Source organism: Lipotes vexillifer, unplaced genomic scaffold (genome assembly GCF_000442215.2).
Source record: "Lipotes vexillifer unplaced genomic scaffold, Lipotes_vexillifer_v1.1 scaffold429, whole genome shotgun sequence".
In the NCBI taxonomy this organism is placed as follows: domain Eukaryota; kingdom Metazoa; phylum Chordata; class Mammalia; order Artiodactyla; family Lipotidae; genus Lipotes; species Lipotes vexillifer.
In genome coordinates this window covers 839,283-851,625 of record NW_006784171.1, presented here as the reverse complement: position 1 = coordinate 851,625, position 12,343 = coordinate 839,283, and the positions used below count along the sequence as shown (strand labels likewise).

Below are 12,343 nucleotides of genomic sequence, written 5' to 3'. Positions count from 1 at the left end.
TATCCCCTCCCTCTGCGGCTCCTTCCCACCCTCCCTATCCCCCCCCCTCTAGGTGATCACAAAGAATGGAGCTGATCTCCCTGTGCTATGCGGCTGCTTCCCACTAGCTATATATTTTACATTTGAATACCTATTCATTTTTATGTTTATGTTTCCTAATTGTTTTGTTTTGTTTTGTTTTGTTGGCCACACTGCATGGCAGGCAGGATCTTAGTTCCCTAACCAGGGATTGAACCTGTGTCCCCTGCAGTTGAAGTGCAGAGTCTTAACCACTGGACCACCAGGGAAGTCCCTTTAATGTGTTTATTTGACTTTTATCTGTATAAGATGAGGGTGGTCTTTCATTTATTCTTTTGTTCATTTATGTATTCTTCCACTTATCCACTGAAGGTTTTCTTGCTTTCCAGGACTATGAGACACATGATCAAGTTATAGTCCTGTCTTGGATCACATCACAATTTATCAGGGAAGACAGACATGTAAATAAATAATGATAGGGAAGTATGGTAAGGACTATAGAAAAGATGTGTTCAAAGAACTACTAAATTACTGGGAAAGAGCTGGCATTTAAAAACTAGTGTCCCTGGGTTCTTCTAGAGGAGATGATGTTAGGACTAGTCTTGGAAGGAGTAGGTCCTACTTCTTGGGCAGGTCCTATACTCTTATGGCGATATGCTGAAATGTCTTCCAAATCTCTATCCTGAGACCGGATCTCTTCCCTGGGCTTCAGGCTTGTCACTATAAATAAATGCTACTGGATGCCTACATCTAGATGTTCCACAGGCATCTCAAAGTCCAGAACTAAACTTATTTCTCCGACACAAACCTACTTTTTCTCCACACTGTCTGTCTCAGTCAGGGTATCATTACGCATCCAGTCCCCCAAGCTCCAAACTGTTGGGTTATCTTTGTGTTCTGGTTATCTATTGCTGTGTAACAAACCTCCCCCAAACTTAGTGGCATAACCATTTGTTACTATCTTCCGCAGTTCTGTGAGTTAACTGGGCTCAGGCGGGTACTACTTGTGGGTTCTGTTAGTTGAAGTCAGATTTTGACTGGGACTGCAGTCACCTGGTGGCTCTTTTGGCCTGGACACCCAAGATACCTCCTGCGTGTGGCTGCAGGTGGTGTGGCTATTAGCCGTGAGCTCAGCTGGGTGGCCTGGACTTCTCCAGTATGAGAGCTGGGTTCTCATTTCAAGAGATGCAGGCAAACCTTCCTCTGACCTAGCCTTGGAAGTCAGGTAGTGTCATTTCTATCTCATTCCATCAGTTTTAATGGACCATCCCAGAATCCATGTGGGACTACACTACTGGGGGTTGATACATTAGGCGCCGTCTTTAGACTGGTTACCACATCTTGACTTTTCCTCCGCCTCCATTTACTTTCAGTCTTCTCTAATTGCTGTTCTCCATCCCAATTATTAATGTCCTAGTCCTGCTTCTTGTCATCTCATACTTAGACTATTGCAGTAGCAACCTTCCCTCCCCCACCTCAACTCCTCTCCCTAATTTCTATCTTTGCTCCTCTTCTAGTCATACAAGTTATCCTTCCCAAAGAAGACGAGCAATCTTTTTTTTTTTTTTTTTTTGCGGTATGCGGGCCTCTCACTGTTGTGGCCTCTCCCGTTGTAGAGCACAGGCTCCGGACGCGCAGGCCCAGCGGCCATGGCTCACGGGCCCAGCCGCTCCATGGCATGTGGGATCTTCCAGGACCAGGGATCAAACCCATATCCCCTGCATCGGCAGATGGATTCTTAACCACTGAGCCACCAGGGAAGTCCAATGTAAAGCTTCTTTTTAAAAAAGACTGCTCATGGTCTTCCCTGGTGGCGCAGTGGTTGGGAGTCCACCTGCCGATGCAGGGGACACAGGTTCGTGCTGAGCCTGTGCTCTAGAGCATGCGAGCCACTACTGAGCCCACGTGCCACAACTACTGAAGCCCGCGCACCTAGAGCCCATGCTCCGCAACAAAGAGAAGCCGCCTCAATGAGAAGCCCGCGCACCACAACAAAGAGTAGCCCCCGCTTACAGCAACTAGAGAAAGCCTGCACGCAGCAGCGAATATCTAACGCAGTCAAAAATAAATAAAGTTTAAAAAAAGCAAAGCAACTTTACACTGAAAAAGTGCAATATGTATATAGAAAAGTGCATAAAATATAAGTGTACAGCTTAAGACATTAGTATAAAGCACACTTTCTATAATTACAAGAAATAAAATACATAAAATACTGCAAACACCCCCAGAAACCTCCTCATATCTCTTGTCCTCCCACCAGAAGTAACTACTTTCTTGACTTTTATGAAAACCATTTCCTTGCTTTGTTTTATACTTTATTATACATTATTATACTATATTATTTAGGGATAAATACCATCTAAGTATTTATCCCTAAATAATATAGTTTACATTTGCCTGCCTTAAAATTTTATATGTATGGAATCACACCATGTATAGTCTTTTGTGTCTGGCTTGTTCACCCTAAATTAGGTAATTCTAATAGAGTCATTCATCTCATGCCTGTATCTGTAGTTATTCACTCATTGCTGTATAGTATTCCATGGTATGAATATGCCACATTTTATTTATTTAACAATTCAATTGTTGACAGAAATTGGGTAACCTGAGTCCCTCTGCTTTATTCTTATTTTTCAAAATCGTTTCAGCAATTCTAGTTCCTTTGCCTTTCCATATAGATTTTAGACCAATCTTGTCTATATGTACAAAAACCATACTGAGATTTTGATAAGAATTGTGTTACGCCTGTATATCAATTCGAGAAGAACTAAGGCTTGTACTATGGTGAGTGTTCCAATCCATGAACACAGTATGTGTTCTAGAGTGTCTGACTGAACCAGAATGGTTGTTTTCTAAAAGTGTTCTGTCTTCTCAGGCGACTCCTTACCTGGTCCTTTGACTGGAAAGAACAGGCTTTTGTTGTTGCTGTTTTTGTCTGTGTCTGTGGGTACCTCTGCCTTGGTATCTTCTTCTGCTCCAAGTCTTGGTTATGTGACGGAAAAAGCAAACCAGGGAACTCACCACCTGTTGTTCCTTGTGTCTCGAGGTCCCTAAGTGGTCCACCTTCTCCTCTCCACTTCTGAATATTCTTATATATTTTATATAGAATGTCCAGGGTTTTGGATTCTACTCATTGAGAGAATAGGTAAAAGTACCTCTGCTCCATATTCCCCAAAGTGATTATTTCTCTCCCATATGTTAGCATGTATTCCAAGTGTTCTCTAAATATATTGATAGTAATATGAATTCCATTTTACAGATCTAATAATACTGGTAGGTATCTGTTGATGCAAATAATCAGTAAACAATAGGAATAGAAAAGAGCTTTATTCGAGCCAGACTGAGGACTATAGTGTGGGAAACACAGATTAAGAAGCACTTGAATCGTGTTCCTCCAGACCGCAAAATGAGAGAGGATATGTAGGTAAAAACCACAAAGTTACATAAGCTGTTTGTCAAGCATTAGGATTGGAGCTGGCAAGAAGTTAAGGGCACTCGTTAAGCAAGGATTAGTCGGGATCCAAAATGGTTGCATAGTTACAAGGGGAGACCTTGAGACCATAAATTTGCAGCTGGCAGCTGCTAGCAGACATTGTTTTGAAAACGGCTGGTGGTGTCCTTGAGTTTGATACAGTTCAGAAAATTCAAGTTCCCAGTGATGCAGGAATGTGTCTGAAACTACACCCACGATGGCTACTTAGCTCCATTTTGGATGCCTGAACCATAGTTACTCCATTTTGATTTTTAAAAGCATTCTTTTCTTTAATGGTTAAAGCAGATGTACAATGTGTGCTTGACAGGCCATAACACAGGCTGTTCTAGTGAACAGAAAGTTCAAGCCAAGTCTGGTATAAGCCAAAATGACTTCCCCATATCTCAATATGTGAAAATTTCTTCCATCATGTCCTAAGAGAACCTTCTAAATCGACACTTGTGACCTTGTATAACTGGAGAAAAAAGTTAGGCTGGACCAACACAAATTTGAAAATAATTCTACCCTCTCACCCTTGACCCCTGGCTGACCTTGCACTCTACAGTTGCACCCTCACCATTTCCCTTTCCTTCCTTCCTTCTCTGTCTCTTCTCTTTTCCTTTATCTCTTCTTTCCCAGGTTTCACTGTGGTTGTTTTAAAAACCATGCCTGTGGCATATATACTCTCAGATACTTTTTAGAGGGCTTAAACGACACAGCATTTATCAGTGAACTCTGGAGATTTGTTCATGGCAGATAGATGCTTATTTTTGTAGCTCAAAGGAAAGTTGTAAAAACTTCTAGAGATTATTAGAATTTTCTTACGGGAGTAGTGCAAGTTAGTTGTGTGTGATAACTTTCAAAGCACTGAAGGTTGTCAAGTCTGAAACTGTATTTCAGTTGTACCCCAATGTAATGCCTTTGAATTCATCCCTGATTGTTGCTGAGTGTCATTTTTCCTTTCTGTAAACAGACATATTCCTACCAACTGTGTTCACCGCAGTCTGGGAAGCTAGATGCAAAATAACATGGGTGATAGTCAACACATATTTTTGCCTGAAGCAATATCAAGATAAAGTATGGCACTCTGCCCTTTTTGAAGGAGTAGCAGGTAGCTGTTAGGATGAACTCTACTAGGTCAGAGAGAAAATCTACAATGAGATTTTAACCTGAGAAATCTGTTAAACAGATCAGTGCATGATCTGTTTTTCCTTTTAACCTGGGTTTTCCGGGAGCTGCCCTGTCACTCACTGTTCAAGTCTCAGGACACAATGCAGAGAGTGAAGTGACCATTGTGTCTTCAACTATATCAGTTAAATCGCAGAAGATGGCCGCATTAGGGCAAATTTTCTGAAATTAAATGAGGGCCTGAAACCCAATGCAAATGGAAGGTGGGTCTTGATGGTCCTTAGCAGCATAAGTAAATCTGGTTAATTGTTAAACTTCCAAAGTTATCATAGAATTAAATCAACAGGCTGATAAATGCAAAACATCAAACAAAGGTGAAAGGAACCTCTCTGTTGAGCTAAATACAAGGAAATACATAAAGATCGATAATCTTACATCATTTAATTCTGACCTTCAAATCTACCTCTCACCATATTTTTATGTACAACTGACAAAAAATGTAAAAGATTGGTAATGCCCAGTGTTGGTAAGGGTAGGAAGAAATAGGTACTTGAACACAGCCTTGGTTGAAAGATAAATTGGTAAACCTTTAGGAAGAGTAATTTCAGAGTCTACCAAAATTTAAAATGCACTTATCATTTGATCTGGTAATTCTACTACTGGAAATTTACCTATGGTATATATTATATTTGCAAAAGTCTGCTTCTTTATATGCATAGAGAGATGTTCATTACAGCATTAATTGCAATGACATATTCTGGCAATAACCCAGAAAACTATTAGTAGGAAACTGATTAAATAAATTATGATGAACAATGAAATAACGTACAGCTGTTAAAAAGAATGAGGTAAGTCTGTATGTTTCATGTGAAAGATCTCCAAGATATGTTATTAAGAGGAAAAAAAGGGCAAAATATAAACAGTAGTCAGTGTGCCATTTGTGTAAACATTTTAAAGTCTATATACATATACATTGATACTTGCATAAAAATTTCTTGGAGGATAGGTAATTATACTAAGGATATTTGGTCAATACAGGTTAGGGGACTAGAAGTTGGTGGAGAGGGAGATTTCATTTTATATCTTTCTGTGCTGTTTGAAGTTTTTGTTTTTTTACCATGTACATCTTTATATTTTTTTAATCACCTTTCCCTTAGTTAACTGTCCAATACAGCAAATCAGAGTGTTTATAAAATTCAAAATTGTATAGTCTCATAATTTTAGAGTTGTGACCCCTTTTCATAAATAAGAAAATTGAGGGCCAGAAATCGAGAGTCCAGGTGACTTAGGCAAAGTGGCTGAGCAAGCTGGTGACAGGGCCGGGAGAAGTCTAGTTCCCTGGCCCCCGGTCAAGTGACTGACCATTGTACTTTGCTACTTTGATGTTGTCTCTGGGGAATTGCTCCAAAAGCACCTGAAAATTCAATCAATTTAGGTCTCTGTTAAATAACCACTTCCTGAAAAACATCATACTTCACATATGTTGAATAATGGCCTCATAGCTATTAAAAGTTTTTACTTAATAATTTGGAGGTGGACTAAATGCAATGAAACAAACAATCCCCAGAAAACTGAGGTCACTGCTGGTAGCCAGACACCCACCTGATTCCCTAGCCTCTGGATATTCCCGCAACGTACAATGTAGGGTGTGGGCCCCTGTCGTGCCCACCGAACACACCATGTGAATCGTCAGGCAGCATGATACATTACACCAAGGAAACTAGAAATGGTCTTTGGACCTATTATTAATAAGCTAGGTTAGGGCAAATCTTCACTGATTTTAAAATTATTTTTTACGGAGGTGTAACTTACATTTAGTAATGGGCTCAAATCATAAATGTTCGGCTTGATGAATTTTCACACATACACACACACACAAACACACTGTGTACACACCCTGTAGCCACCACCCAGCTCAAGCACCCAGCAGGCTCCCCTGTACTAATTCCATCAATAGTCCACAAAGGTAACTACTGGCCTCTAACACCGAAGATTAGTTTTCAAGTCTTCATTATTAAAAAAAGAAAAACAAAGAAAAGCAGCTGATGATATGGGGGTGGGCTGGATAAGGAAGAGGGATCAAGAGTGTTCTAATCTATTCCATTATTTAAAAATCCTCTTATTGGGCTTCCCTGGTGGCGCAGTTGTTGAGAGTCCGCCCGCCGATGCAGCTCTCACCATATTTTTATGTACAACTGACAAAAAATGTAAAAGATTGGTAATGCCCAGTGTTGGTAAGGGTAGGAAGAAATAGGTACTTGAACACAGCCTTGGTTGAAAGATAAATTGGTAAACCTTTAGGAAGAGTAATTTCAGAGTCTACCAAAATTTAAAATGCACTTATCATTTGATCTGGTAATTCTACTACTGGAAATTTACCTATGGTATATATTATATTTGCAAAAGTCTGCTTCTTTATATGCATAGAGAGATGTTCATTACAGCATTAATTGCAATGACATATTCTGGCAATAACCCAGAAAACTATTAGTAGGAAACTGATTAAATAAATTATGATGAACAATGAAATAACGTACAGCTGTTAAAAAGAATGAGGTAAGTCTGTATGTTTCATGTGAAAGATCTCCAAGATATGTTATTAAGAGGAAAAAAAGGGCAAAATATAAACAGTAGTCAGTGTGCCATTTGTGTAAACATTTTAAAGTCTATATACATATACATTGATACTTGCATAAAAATTTCTTGGAGGATAGGTAATTATACTAAGGATATTTGGTCAATACAGGTTAGGGGACTAGAAGTTGGTGGAGAGGGAGATTTCATTTTATATCTTTCTGTGCTGTTTGAAGTTTTTGTTTTTTTACCATGTACATCTTTATATTTTTTTAATCACCTTTCCCTTAGTTAACTGTCCAATACAGCAAATCAGAGTGTTTATAAAATTCAAAATTGTATAGTCTCATAATTTTAGAGTTGTGACCCCTTTTCATAAATAAGAAAATTGAGGGCCAGAAATCGAGAGTCCAGGTGACTTAGGCAAAGTGGCTGAGCAAGCTGGTGACAGGGCCGGGAGAAGTCTAGTTCCCTGGCCCCCGGTCAAGTGACTGACCATTGTACTTTGCTACTTTGATGTTGTCTCTGGGGAATTGCTCCAAAAGCACCTGAAAATTCAATCAATTTAGGTCTCTGTTAAATAACCACTTCCTGAAAAACATCATACTTCACATATGTTGAATAATGGCCTCATAGCTATTAAAAGTTTTTACTTAATAATTTGGAGGTGGACTAAATGCAATGAAACAAACAATCCCCAGAAAACTGAGGTCACTGCTGGTAGCCAGACACCCACCTGATTCCCTAGCCTCTGGATATTCCCGCAACGTACAATGTAGGGTGTGGGCCCCTGTCGTGCCCACCGAACACACCATGTGAATCGTCAGGCAGCATGATACATTACACCAAGGAAACTAGAAATGGTCTTTGGACCTATTATTAATAAGCTAGGTTAGGGCAAATCTTCACTGATTTTAAAATTATTTTTTACGGAGGTGTAACTTACATTTAGTAATGGGCTCAAATCATAAATGTTCGGCTTGATGAATTTTCACACATACACACACACACAAACACACTGTGTACACACCCTGTAGCCACCACCCAGCTCAAGCACCCAGCAGGCTCCCCTGTACTAATTCCATCAATAGTCCACAAAGGTAACTACTGGCCTCTAACACCGAAGATTAGTTTTCAAGTCTTCATTATTAAAAAAAGAAAAACAAAGAAAAGCAGCTGATGATATGGGGGTGGGCTGGATAAGGAAGAGGGATCAAGAGTGTTCTAATCTATTCCATTATTTAAAAATCCTCTTATTGGGCTTCCCTGGTGGCGCAGTTGTTGAGAGTCCGCCCGCCGATGCAGCAGACGCGGGTTCGTGCCCCGGTCCGGGAGGATCCCACATGCCGCGGAGCGGCTGGGCCCGTGAGCCATGGCCACTGAGCCTGCGCGTCCGGAGCCTGTGCTCTGCGACGGGAGAGGCAACAACAGTGAGAGATCCGCGTACCACAAGCAAAACAAAACAAAACAAAAATCCTCTTATTATGTTCCTTCCTCACTGTGTTTTCTTAAAAATTATTGTGTGAAAGAGCTTTCATTTAATACCTCTCTTCTAAAAGGAGAATTTTTCTCAGCTTCTCTTTTTATAGCTTATTAGTGCTTGAACTTTTGGCATGCTCTAGAGATCAGAGAAAACTACACGGAAGGAGGAAAAGCATTACAGAGGGCCACTGTTTTTTTTTTTCTTTCTTTTTTTTTTTTTTTAAGTCTTAAGGTCTATGTTCCCTGCCTGCTGTATTTCTCACTGCTTGGAATCAATGCCTACCTTTACATAGTCACCGAAATGGGTGTATAGCATGTAACATCTAAGGATACACATATTGAAACATTATTTTTCTTATTTAACACTAAAGAATAAATGCAGTAAGATTGCAGAGTTGAGTATTAAGACTTTAGGGAGAAAAGCAGACCTTGAAATGGATTTTTTTTAAAGTTTGGGGGCAATTACTGTGGAGTCCCAAAGCACCAACTTAAAGGATGTTGAAAATGAACCGTCTACCAAAGGGAGTGCCTGGTATGGGATGCCAGTGGATTGGGGGTAGGGGAGTTCCCAATCGGGTACAGCCCGGCCCAGAATTCTGATGTTGTTTCCAGCCAGCCATCGGCTGACCTCGTGTGATTCCACCTACCTAGAGCAGATCTCTTCTCGCGGTGTGGGGATGTGGGCATGGAGAAAATTCCAGCTTGCTAAAGGAAGCTAAGGGGGCTGGAGATGGCAGTGGAGACAGCTGTGTCTCTTGCAGACAGTGACCCTATCCCCAGCCTCTTAGGGTCAGAGAGCTGGCACTTGAATAAAAAAGCTTAAGAAGCACTTGGATGCAAACTTCCTGCAGTGTTGTAGTGAATGATAAAGATCAAATTCACCATTGATCTGGTGTAAAACTATAACATCAAAAGCCCAAAAGGTTGAAGCAAAAATGACAATTGATATTTATTTAAAATCTATAATTTCCCCACTGCACTACACCCTTTAAACTACTCTTTACAAATATTTTTTTGACACTGCTTAAAAACAAATACAAACATTCCAGAGTGGTCAAAGAAAATCAAAATGCTCACGATTAGAGATGAAACCTCAGGGTGACACAAAATGATGTTTTGCTCTAGAAATGAGAATTAGGAGTGATAGGCAAATGCTGAAAAGCCACGTCTTTTTTATTTTTTTATACAGCAGGTTCTTATTAGTTATCCATTTTATACATATTAGTGTATATATGTCAATCCCAAAGGCCACGTCTTTTCATAGTGAGCCCGCAAGGTGCAGGGGCTGGCTTGCAGCAGGGAGCAGAGTTGCCCCCCTGCTTCTGCGCTCACAGAGGTACGAAGTCTCCCCAGATCACGGTTGACCATTGCAAGGCTCGAACTAATCACAACTCTGCTTGCTATTCAATTTCCTGTAAATTGAGATTTCTGAGTTTGAGACAAAACAAAGACTTCAACTCATCTCTCATGACCGGGGTGGGCATTCAAATGAAAACCAGAATCACCAATACATTCCCTGAGAATTTACATCTTCTGGATAAAGGGTGAAAAAAGAAAAGAAAAAGCTCTGCCTACCTCTACACATCCAAAAGATGGATATAAAGTGACAGCCCTACCCAACCACCCCCAAAAAAGCAAAGCTACTGAACAGTGTTAGTGAAAAATCATATTGCTGTGGTCACCAGCCACATTTTGGTACATCTGAGTGACCAACCCAAAGGGTAGTAGAGGTAAGAGAAGCAGAGAGACACAACAGGAAGGTGCATTTTTGTGCATCTCCTCAGGATTGTGGGCAAGAAAGTGAGCAAGCAATATTTGACCGCTGTTTGGGCGCTGAGGCCAGTATTATAATTTGGGGGGCGGAATGTGTGTCCCATTGAAAAGAGGAGGGCAGGGCTTCCCTGGCAGTCCAGTGGTTAAGACCCTGTGCTTCCAGTGCATGGGGCACAGGTTCGATCCCTAGTCAGGGAACTAAGATCCCACCTTCAGCCGGGCGAGGACAAAAAAAAAAAAAGCGGGGGTGGGCAGGGGAGCAAAGGAAGGACATTTTCATGCTAAAGTGGAGTCTAATTTTGAAATAAATATCTCTACTTCTATGTAGTGCTTACCTGTGTTTAAGCAAGGGTTATTATTAGTTAGGGCTCAATAAATGTTAGCTATAATTATTATATTTACTAGTATTAGTACTCTAATCCAGCCTTTGAAATGAGCCAGATTATCATTACAGGCCAGTCTGGTTTTTTTTTAGGAGATGGCCGTCTAAGGAGGAAAATACAAAAGATGAGTATCATGCAATAAAATCCGTCGGAAAAATAGTTTCTGAAGCGTCCTTGAAAGTCTATTTTAAAGTGTCATAAATGTCTTTATTTATTGAGTAAAAATACTTATGGATCACCATAACTGACAGAGTTAGGAGCTGAGAAACAGCTGACAGCACAAGAGAAGAGGATGTTATTACATTTGGTAAAACTTTAATTTTATAAATGATCCGGTAATTAGTTTCCTAAGGAAAATTTAATTGTGCATCTTCAGACAAGAGTCATGAGATGTCAGCCTGGATGACCAGAGCTTCCAGGAGGGGGACATGGGGGCCATAAAGAGATGGGTTTTTCTTATTCTGATAAATTTATCCAAACAATTTGCAATGACATATTTTGTCTCTATCTAGGGATATTTGAAGGAGACTTTAGAATAAGATGAAAAACTTGTGAAGAAAGGTCCCAGAATCTCCCCGCAAATTAAATGAAGTAAACAAAGAGAAGAAAGACACAGAAAACTGTATTTGAAGCCCCTCCTTCCCTACGGCAGCTTTTCCTAACCCACGTGTTTCACTTATCTTTTTGTTCCTCCATCGGTAGGGGTGAGGCATGGGTGCCAGGGAGAGGCTATCAGCAGATGCAGCAGAGATGAAGAGGGGGAAATAAATGTCTACATTTTTCCTGGGTCAGAAGCAAAAGCTTCATGGATCTACTCTGAACTGGAGAGCAGCTAGAATCCAAGAGTAAATATACTCTGCCAGTAAAGTGTATTGAATTTTGGTGCAGGAGTTTTAACCGAAGGACAGCAGAAAGAGCCACCACCAGGGCCACCAGCATGAGAGACTGAGGCGCCAGGTGAAGCTCCTCCGCTTCTCCCACCACTGACCCCCCCTCCAAATATTAAGTACTTCGAGATGATAAAAATCTCAAGAGTGGGACAAGAGTGATTATTCAATAAATGATGTTAATTAAACCGGCTAAGTAATTAGGGGGAAAAAATAAGTTTCAATTTCTGCCTTATTCCAAACTAAATTCAAGACAGAATTTTATGTAGAATATAAAGCAATAAAAATGCTAGAATAAGACGTGTGTGAGGGCTTCCCTGATGGCGCAGTGGTTGAGAGTCCACCTGCCGATGCACGGGACACGGGCTCGTGCCCGGGTCTGGGAGGATCCCACATGCCGCGGAGCGGCTGGGCCCGTGAGCCATGGCCGCTGAGCCTGTGCGTCCGGAGCCTGTGCTCTGCAGTGGGAGAGGCCACAGCAGTGAGAGGCCTGCGTACCGCAAAAAAAAAAAAAAAAAAAAAAAAAAAAAAGCCGTGTGTGAAAATTGTAAATATATAAATTTGAAGTAGGGATTCTTTCTGAGCAGAGCACAGCAGCACAAACCAAAAACATAGAAGACATGTAT

The 12,343-nt window shown here is 40.7% G+C and overlaps 1 non-coding gene across 1 annotated transcript; it reads right to left on the bottom strand.

Annotated features, from left to right (window-relative positions):
- Positions 1–214: 214 nt before the first annotated feature.
- TRNASTOP-UCA (transfer RNA opal suppressor (anticodon UCA)) lies at positions 215–287 on the bottom strand. The gene has a single exon. It is a non-coding gene; the product is annotated as a tRNA-Sec (tRNA).
- Positions 288–12,343: the final 12,056 nt, after the last annotated feature.